This window comes from Mus caroli, unplaced genomic scaffold (assembly GCF_978045245.1).
Source record: "Mus caroli unplaced genomic scaffold, Mus_caroli_1 scaffold_8, whole genome shotgun sequence".
Classification (NCBI taxonomy): domain Eukaryota; kingdom Metazoa; phylum Chordata; class Mammalia; order Rodentia; family Muridae; genus Mus; species Mus caroli.
Genome location: NW_028227263.1, coordinates 127,919,663 through 127,930,907, shown reverse-complemented (window position 1 = coordinate 127,930,907; position 11,245 = coordinate 127,919,663).

Genomic DNA, 11,245 nt, shown 5'->3' with positions numbered 1-11,245 from the left:
GATTTTGGGACTGCTGGTGAGTGGAACACAGCTTCTGCTCCAATCTTTAATCAGTGACAACGATAACAACTAACCCCAGAGATTACCAGATGGCGAAAGGTAAACGTAATAATCTTACTAACAGAAACCACGACCACTCACCATCATCAGAACCCAGCACCCCCACTTCGCACAGTCCAGGGCACCCCAACACACCGGAAAAGCTAGACACGGATTTAAAAGCATATCTCCTGATGATGATAGAGGACTTCAAGAAGGACTTTAATAACACACTTAAAGAAATGCAGGAGAACACTGCTAAACAGGCAGAAGACAATAAAGAGGAAGCACAAAAATCCCTTAAAGAATTGCAGGAGAACACAGCTAAAGAGTTACAAATCCTTAAAGAAAAACAGGATAACATAATCAAACAGGTAGAAGTCCTTACAGAAAAACAGGAAAACACATCCAAACAGATGATGGAAATGAACAAAACCATACTAGACCTAAAAAGGGAAGTAGACACAATAAAGAAAACCCAAAATGAGGCAACGCTGGAGATAGAAACCCTAGGAAAGAAATCTGGAACCATAGATACCAGCATCAGCAACAGAATACAAGAGATGGAAGAGAGAATCTCAGGTGCAGAAGATTCCATAGAGAACATCGACACAACAATCAAGGAAAATGTAAAATGCAAAAAGATCCTAACTCAAAACATCCAAGAAATACAGGACGCAATGAGAAGACCAAACCTACGGATAATAGGAGTGGATGAGAATGAAGATTTTCAACTCAAAGGACCAGCAAACATCTTCAACAAAATTATAGAAGAAAACTTCCCAAATCTAAAGAAAGAGATGCCCATGAACATACAAGAAGCCTACAGAACTCCAAATAGACTGGACCAGAAAAGAAATACCTCCCGACACATTATAATCAGAACAACAAATGCTCTAAATAAAGATAGAATACTAAAAGCAGTAAGAGAAAAAGGCCAAGTAACATATAAAGGCAAGCCTATCAGAATTACACCAGATTTTTCACCAGAGACTATGAAAGCCAGAAGATCCTGGACGGATGTTATACAGACACTAAAAGAACACAAATTCCAGCCCAGGCTACTATACCCAGCCAAACTCTCAATTAACATAGATGGAGAAACCAAAGTATTCCACGACAAAACCAAATTCACACATTATCTCTCCACGAATCCAGCCCTTCAAAGGATAATAACAGAAAAAAAACAATACAAGGACAGGAACCACGCCCTAGAAACAACAAGAAGGTAATCCCTCAACAAACCTAAAAGAAGACAGCCACAAGAACAAAATGCCAACTTTAACAACAATAATAACAGGAAACAACAATTACTTTTCCTTAATATCTCTTAATATCAATGGACTCAACTCCCCGATAAAAAGACATAGACTAACAAACTGGCTACACAAACAAGACCCAACATTTTGCTGCTTACAGGAAACTCATCTCAGAGAAAAGGATAGACACTACCTCAGAATGAAAGGCTGGAAAACAATTTTCCAAGCAAATGGCATGAAGAAACAAGCTGGAGTAGCCATTCTAATATCTGATAAGATTGACTTCCAACCAAAGTCATTAAAAAAGACAGGGAGGGACACTTCATACTCATCAAAGGTAAAATCCTCCAAGAGGAACTATCAATCCTGAATATCTATGCTCCAAATACAAAGGCAGCCACATTCATTAAAGAAACTTTAGAAAATCTCAAAGCACACATTGCACCTCATACAATAATAGTGGGAGACTTCAACACACCACTTTCACCAATGGACAGATCATGGAAACAGAAACTAAACAGGGACACAGTGAAACTAACAGAAATTATGAATCAAATGGATCTGGCAGATATCTACAGAACATTCTATCCTAAAACAAAAGGATATACCTTCTTCTCAGCACCTTATGGTACCTTCTCCAAAATTGACCACATAATTGGTCACAAAGCAGGCCTCAACAGATACAAAAATATTGAAATTGTCCCATGCATCCTATCAGATCACCATGGACTAAGGCTGATCTTCAATAACAAAATAAATAATAGAAAGCCAACCTTCACGTGGAAACTGAACAACACTCTTCTCAATGATACCTTGGTCAAGGAAGGAATAAAGAAAGAAATTAAGGACTTTTTAGAGTTCAATGAAAATGAAGCCACAACATACCCAAACTTATGGGACGCAATGAAAGCATTTCTAAGAGGAAAACTCATAGCTCTGACTGCCTCCAAAAGGAAACTAGAGAGAGCACACATTAGCAGCTTGACAACACACCTAAAAGCACTAGAACAAAAGGAAGCAAATTCACCCAAGAGGAGTAGACGGCAGGAAATAATCAAACTCAGGGGTGAAATCAACCAAGTGGAAACAAGAAAAACTGTTCAAAGAATCAACCAATCAAGGAGCTGGTTCTTTGAGAAAATCAACAAGATAGATAAACCCTTAGCCAGACTCACTAGAGGGCACAGGGAAAGCATCCTAATTAACAAAATCAGAAATGAAAAAGGAGACATAACAACAGATCCTGAAGACATCCAAAACACCATCAGATCCTTCTACCAAAGGCTATACTCAACAAAACTGGAGAACCTGGATGAAATGGAGAAGTTCCTAGACAGATACCAGGTACCAAAGTTGAATCAAGATCAGGTTAATGATCTAAACAGCCCTATATCCCCCAAAGAAATAGAAGCAGTCATTAATAGTCTCCCAACTAAAAAAAGCCCAGGACCAGATGGGTTTAGTGCAGAGTTCTATCAGACTTTCAAAGAAGATCTAATCCCAGTTCTTCACAAACTATTCCACAAAGTAGAAACAGAAGGTACTCTACCCAACTCATTCTATGAAGCCACAATTACTCTGATACCTAAACCACAAAAAGACCCAACAAAGATAGAAAACTTCAGACCAATATCCCTTATGAATATTGATGCAAAAATCCTCAATAAAGTTCTTGCTAACCGAATCCAAGAACACATCAAAACAATCATCCATCCTGACCAAGTAGGTTTCATCCCAGGGATGCAGGGATGGTTCAATATACGGAAATCCATCAACGTAATCCAGTATATAAACAAACTCAAAGACAAAAACCACATGGTCATCTCGTTAGATGCGGAAAAAGCATTTGACAAGATCCAACACCCATTCATGATAAAAGTCTTGGAAAGATCAGGAATTCAAGGCCCATACCTAAACATGATAAAAGCAATCTACAGCAAACCAGTAGCCAACATCAAAGTAAATGGTGAGAAGCTTGAAGCAATCCCTCTAAAATCAGGGACTAGACAAGGCTGTCCACTTTCTCCATACCTATTCAACATTGTACTTGAAGTCCTAGCCAGAGCAATTCGACAACAAAAGGAGATCAAAGGGATACAAATTGGAAAAGATGAAGTCAAAATATCACTCTTTGCAGATGATATGATAGTATATATAAGTGACCCTAAAAATTCCACCAGAGAACTCCTAAGCCTGATAAACAGCTTCGGTGAAGTAGCTGGATATAAAATTAACTCAAACAAATCAATGGCCTTTCTCTACACAAAGAATAAACAGGCTGAGAAAGAAATTAGGGGAACAACACCCTTCTCAATAGTCACAAATAATATAAAATATCTTGGCGTGACTCTAACTAAGGAAGTGAAAGATCTGTATAATAAAAACTTCAAGTCTCTGAAGAAAGAAATTCTAGAAGATCTCAGAAGATGGAAAGATCTCCCATGCTCATGGATTGGCAGGATCAACATTGTAAAAATGGCTATCTTGCCAAAAGCAATCTACAGATTCAATGCAATCCCCATCAAAATTCCAAATCAATTCTTCAACAAATTGGAAAGTGCAATCTGCAAATTCATCTGGAATAACAAAAAACCTAGGATAGCAAAAACTCTTCTCAAGGATAAAAGAACCTCTGGTGGAATCACCATGCCGGACCTAAAGCTCTACTACAGAGCAATTGTGATAAAAACCGCATGGTACTGGTATAGTGACAGACAAATAGACCAATGGAATAGAATTGAAGACCCAGAAATGAACCCACACACCTACGGTCACTTGATCTTCGACCAGGGAGCTAAAAACATCCAGTGGAAGAAAGACAGCATTTTCAACAAATGGTGCTGGCACAACTGGTTGTTAACATGTAGAAGAATGCGAATCGATCCATTCCTATCTCCTTGTACTAAGGTCAAGTCTAAGTGGATCAAGGAACTTCACATAAAACCAGAGACACTGAAACTTATAGAGGAGAAAGTGGGGAAAAGCCTTGAAGATATGGGCACAGGGGAAAAATTCCTGAATAGAACAGTAATGGCTTGTGCTGTAAGATCGAGAATTGACAAGTGGGACCTCATGAAACTACAAAGCTTCTGCAAGGCTAAAGACACCATCAATAAGACAAAAAAACCACCAACAGATTGGGAAAGGATCTTCACTTATCCTAAATCAGATAAGGGACTAATATCCAATATATATAAAGAACTCAAGAAGGTGGACTCCAGAAAGTCAAATAACCCCATTAAAAAATGGGGCTCAGAACTGAACAAAGAATTCTCACCTGAGGAATACCGAATGGCAGAGAAACACCTGAAAAAATGTTCAACATCCTTAATCATCAGGGAAATGCAAATCAAAACAACCCTGAGATTCCACCTCACACCAGTCAGAATGGCTAAGATCAAAAATTCAGGTGACAGCAGATGCTGGCGAGGATGTGGAGAAAGAGGAACACTCCTCCATTGTTGGTGGGATTGCAAGCTTGTACAACCACTCTGGAAATCAGTCTGGCGGTTCCTCAGAAAATTGGACATAGTACTACCGGAGGATCCAGCAATACCTCTCCTGGGCATATATCCAGAAGATGTCCCAACCGGTAAAAAGGACACATGCTCCACTATGTTCATAGCAGCCCTATTTATAATAGCCAGAAGCTGGAAAGAACCCAGATGTCCCTCAACAGAGGAATGGATACAGAAATTATGGTACATTTACACAATGGAGTACTACTCAGCTATTAAAAAGAATGAATTTATGAAATTCCTAGCCAAATGGATGGACCTGGAGGGCATCATCTTGAGTGAAGTAACAAAATCACAAAAGAACTCACACAATATGTATTCACTGATAAGTGGATATTAGCCCAAAACTTAGGAAACCCAAATATAAGATACAATTTGATAAACGCATGAAACTCAAGAAGAATGAAGACCAAAGTGTGGACACTGTCCACCTTCTTATAATTGGGAACAAAACACCCAGGGAAGGAGTTACAGAGACAAAGTTCGTAGCTGTGTTGAAAGGATGGACCATTTAGAGATTGCCGTATCCAGGGATCCATCCCATAATCAGCTTCTAAACGCTGACACCATTGCATACACTAGCAAGATTTTGCTGAAAGGACCCAAATATAGCTGTCTCTTGTGAGACGATGCCGGGGCCTAGCAAACGCAGGAGTGGATGTTCACAGTCAGCTATTGGATGTATCACAGGGCTCCCAATGGAGAAGCTAGAGAAAGTACCCAAGGAGCTAAAGGGATCTGCAACCCTATTGTTGGAACAACATGATGTACTAACCAGAACCCCGGAGCTCTTGTCTCTAGCTGCATATGTATCGAAAGATGGCCTAGTCGGCCATCAATGGAAAGAGAGGCCCATTGGACTTGCAAACTTTATATGCCCCAATATAGGGGAATGCCAGGGCCAAAAGAATGCGAATGGGTGGGTAGGGAAGTGGGGGGCGCTATGGGGGACTTTTGGGATAGCATTGGAAATGTAATTGAGGAAAATATGTAATAAAAATATTAAAAATCAAAAAAAAAAAACCTTATACACCTCAAAGAAAAAATCCAACAAGATGGCATTTCAATTCTGAATATCTATTCTCCAAAAGAATCTTTCTTTCTTGTTTCTCTCCTTCCTTTCTTCCTTCCTTCCTTCCTTCTATCCTCTCTCTCTCTTTCTTCCTGTGTTCATTTAATTTTTATATAGGTTTTATTCAACGTTTTCTTTATTTTTTAATAATTAGGTATTTTCTACATTTACATTTCCAATCATAACCCAAAAGTCCCCAAACCCTCAGTCCCACTCCCCTCCCCACCACTCCCCTCCCTCAACTCCCCTCCCACCCACTCCCACTTCTTGGCCCTGGCGTTCCCATGTACTGAGGCATATAAAGTTTGCAAAACTAATAGGCCCCTCTTTCCACTGATGGCCAACTAAGTCATCTTTAGGTTCATATGCAGCTAGAGACAGGAGTTCCAGGGGGTACTGGTTAGTTCATATTGTTGTTCCACCTATAGGATTGCAGACCCCTTTAGCTCCTTGGGTACTTTCTCTAGCTCCTCCACTGGGCCCTGTGATCCATCCAATAGCTGACTGTGAGCATCCACTTCTATGATTACTAGGCCCCAGCATAGCCTCACAAGAGACAGCTATATCAGGTTCCTTTCAGCAACATCTTGCTAGTGGGTGCAATGGTGTCAGCGTTTGGGGGGTGATTATGGGATGGATCCCCAGGTATGGCAGTCTCTAGATGGTCCATCCTTTCCGATCAGCTCCAATCTTTCTCTCTGTAACTCCTTCCATGGGTGTTTGGTTCTCAATTCTAAGAAGGAGCAAAATATCCACAATTTCATCTTCGTTCTTCGTGAGTTTCATGTGTTTTGCAAATTGTATCTTGTATCTTGGGCATTATAAGTTTCTGGGCTAATATCCACTCATCAGTGAGTACATGCCATGTGAGTTCTTTTGTGATTGGATTACCTCACTCAGGATGATGCCTTCCAAGTCCATCCATTTGCCTAGGAATTTCATAAATTCTTTATTTTAAATAGCTGAGTAATACACCATTGTGTAAATGTACCACATTTTCTGTATCCATTCCTCTGTTGAGGGGCATCTAGGTTCTTTCCAGCTTCGGGCTATTACAAATAAGGCTGCTATGAACATAGTTGAGCATGTGTCCTTCTTGCCAGTTGGAACATCTTCTGGTACATATCAATGTTATCCGAATGAACCCTCTCCTCCCCAAGTTGTTTCTTGGTCATGATGTTTGTGAAAGAATAGAAACCCAGACAAAGGCAAGTTCCAAGGATCCATGAGAGTACTAATTAGTTCAAATTGTTGTTTCTTCTATGGGGATTCAGTCCCCTTCAGCTCACTGGGTATTTCTCTTGCTCCTAAATTGGGGAACTTGTGCTCAGTCCAATGGATGACTGTGAGCATCCACTTCTGTATTTGCCAGGCACTGGCATAGCCTCACAGGAAACAGCTATATCAGGCTCGTGTCAGCAGGCTCTTGCTGGCATCTGCCTAGTGTCTGGGTTTGGTGGTGGTTTATGGGGTGTATCCCCAAGTAGGGCAGTCTCTGGATGGTCATTCCTTCAAGATCTGCTCTGAACTTTGTCAATGTAACTCAATCCATGGGTATTTCGTTTAAAATTATAAGAAGGAGCTAAGTATCCACACTTTGGTATTACTTCTTCTTGATTTTCATATTTTTTGCAAGTTGTATCTTGGGTATTCTAAATTTCTGGGCTAATATCCCCTTATCAATGAGTGTATACCATATGTGTTCTTTTGTGACTGCATTATCTCACTCAGCATGATATCCTCCAGATCCATCCATTTGCCTAAGAATTTCTTAAATTCATTATCTTAAGTAGTTGCGTAGTACTCCATTTTGTAAATGTACCACATTTCCTGTATCCATTCCTCTTTGAGGGGCATCTGGATTCTTTCCAGCTTCTGGCTATTATAAATAAGGCTGCTATGAACATAGTGGAGCATGTGTCCTTCTTACTGGTTGGAACATCTTCTGGATATATGCCCAGGAGAGGTATGGCAGGATCCTCCAGTAGTACTATGTCCAATTTTCTGAGGAACCGACGGGATGATTTCCAGAGTGGTTGTACAAGCTTACAATCCCACCAACAATGTAGGAGTGTTCCTCTTTCTCCACATCCTGGCCAGAATCTGCTGTCACCTGAATTTTTGATCTTAGCCATGGATGCAGAGAAAACATTTGACAAAATCCAACACCAATTCATGATAAATGTCTTGGAAAGATCAGGAATTCAAGGCCCATACCTAAACATGATTAAAAGCAATCTACAGCAAACCAGTAGCCAACTTCAAAGTAAATGGTCAGAAGCTGGAAGCAATCCCACTAAAATTGGGGACTAGTCAAGGCTGCCCACTTTCTCCCTACCTATTCAACATTGTACTTGAAGTCCTAGCCAGAGCATTTTGAGAACAAAAGGAGATCAAGGGGATACAAATTGGAAAGGAAGAAGTCAAAATATCACTTTTTCCAGATGATATGATAGTATATATAAGTGACCCTAAAAATTCCACCAGAGAACTCCTAAACTTGATAAACAGCTTTGGTGAAGTAGCTGGATATAAAATTAACTTAAACAAGTCTATGGCCTTTCTCTACACAAATTATAAAAATGCTGAGAAAGAAATTAGTGAAAAAACAAACTTAGCAATAGTCACAAATAATATAAAATACCTTGGCCTGACTCTATCTAAGGAAGTGAAAGATCTGTATGATAAGAATTTCAAGTCTCTGAAGAAAGAAATTAAAGAAGATCTCAGATGATGGAAAGATCACCCATGCTCATGGATTGGCAGGATCAATATAGTAAAAATGTCTATCTTGCCAAAAGCAATCTACAGATCAATGCAATCCCCATCCAAATTCCAACTCAATTCTTCCACAAATTAGAAAGGGCAATCTCCAAATTCATCTGGAATAACAAAAAACCTAGGATAGATAGCAAAAATTCGGCTCAAGGATAAAAAAAAAAAACCTCCAGTGTAATCACCATGCCTGACCTAAAGTAACAGGTCAATTGTGAAAAAAACTGCATGGTACTGGTATAGCGACAGACAAGTAGACCAACGGAATAGAATTGAAGACCCATAAATGAAACCACACACCTATAGTCACTTGATCTTTAACAAGGGAGTAAAAATGATCCAGTGGAAAAAAGACAGCATTTTAAACAAATGATGTTGGCACAACTCGCAGTTATCATGTAGAAGAATGCAAATTGATCCATGCCTATCTCCTTGTACTAAGTCAAATCTAAGTGGATTAAGGAACTCCACATAAAACAAGAGACACTGAAACTTATAGAGGGGAAAGTAGGGAAAAGTCTCAAAGATATGGGTACAGGGGAAAAAATTCTGAATAGAACAGCAATCAATGGCTTGTGCTGTAAGATCAAGAATCAACAAATGAGACCTCATAAAATTGCAAAGTTTCTGCAAGGCAAAAGACACAGTCAATAAGACAAAAAAGGCCACCAACAAATTGGGAAAGGATCTTTACCTATCCTAAATCAGATAGGGGTCTAATATCCAATATATATATAGAACTCAAGAAGGTGGACTCCAGAAAAATCTAATACCCCATTAAAAAATAGGGCTCAGAGCTAAACAAAGAATTCTCACCTGAGAAATACCCAATGGCTGAGAAGTACATGAAAAAATGTTCAACATCCTTAATCATCAGGGAAATGCAAATCAAAGCAACCCTGAGATTCCACCTCACACCAGTTAGAATGGCTAAGAGAATGCTTTTGAAGTATGATGGGTATACATGTGAATAAGAGCGTGGGGAGGAGAAAGAATATGATTACATAAATATTCATCTCTATAGATGCATATTTGTAATTTTGAGGTTGCTTTATTCTGTCTAGCTCTATTTGTCCTGTAAAGTGTTATGCAGAGAAAGACAGCTTAGAACTCACAGAGATGACCTGCCGCTGACTCTTGAGTACCTTGAATTAAGGTATACCGCCAGCAAGGCTGATACAATGAATTGTAGGAAGTTTTCCCCTAAATAGCTAGGAATTTGTTTTCTTGGGAGAATTAGACAACTTATAGACTGTGAAGACAGCTTCCTGCAGTGACAGACCCTGACTTACAAATAAACAAAACAAAAAAAAATTGTAATTCAATCAATAAGACAAGGACTCTCTAGGGTGGGGCCAAAATCCCAGTGGCACTGAAGGGTGTGCTTATCTACTGATTTGAAGGTCCACAGACTGGAAGGAGCCAAAGAGTGCGTGGAGCGTTGAGGTTCCTGCCCAGACAAGGTATATATGGCTGTTCCCTTAAGAAGTGTTCAAACAGAGAGAAATCTGTACAAGATAAAGAGAACTGGTGTTTGTCAGGTGAGTGTTTTCCTGAATATATTTTGTATACGTTGGGTTTGTTGTGGGTGGCTAATCTAAAAGAGGAGAGAGGGAGCTAGCAGATGAAGAGCTTTTTGTGATCATTCTGCAGCTGGTGTACATGTTTGGAAGTTGAGGTCCAACACATCCCCAGAGTTGAGTAGGCAGTGTGGAGAAAAGACAGGAGCAGTGCAGATATTTCCCCATAGATGTTAACACTGGAAAACCGAGGCATGCAGGGCTCATGGTTGAAAGAACTAGACGGCAGATAAAACCCCATGTTGCTGGCTCAGCTACTGTGGTTTTGTGTTCCAACCAAGCAGAGACCTGAGCCCTTTGATGTTCAATAAGTCTAGAACAGCCTGTACTAGTAGAGACACTCTGACTCAAAAGACAACAAAACAAGTAGAATTATACCCATAAGAGTAGGGCTCTAAGCAGTTACTCTGAAACCAGTGTGGCACCAAATGTCAATGCGTATAATGGATTTGAAAGTTCGTAGGGTGCAAAGATTCCAAAGAGTTAGTTTGGAGAGATATGTAAGTGCAGGTCCTTGAATAGAAGTCAAATAGCAGATTGGCCAAAATACAGCAGCCCACTAGATAGCTGTTGAGGTAGTGGGCTGCATGAAATGTTTCAGGTTGTTGTGTGAAGGGGGTATCATGGTGTGGAATTCTGAGAGAAAGTGAAGGGGAACTTGGATCACACTATTTGGCTTGTATGGTTGCTTGATAGGCAGGAAATATGTAAATTAGGAGCTGAGAATCAGTCAGGTGCAGGGATTCAAGCAGTCTGTGAATGAGCTTAAGGAGGCTCCTAGGTGCTCTGTTCGGAATTCTAGGCACTGGTCTGAGAGCTCTGTTGTATAGAAAGTCTGAATCATTAGATGGAGAGGCTTGACAAGAGGAGGTTTAAACTGTGGGGTTTCTCTGATTTATTTCCTTTTACAAGGTCATGCAGGACTTGGATGAACACACAATAAGATCTCCAGTGGTCTTGGGACGAAAGTGAGGTCTGGGGTGGCTAAAATAAGTCATGGTG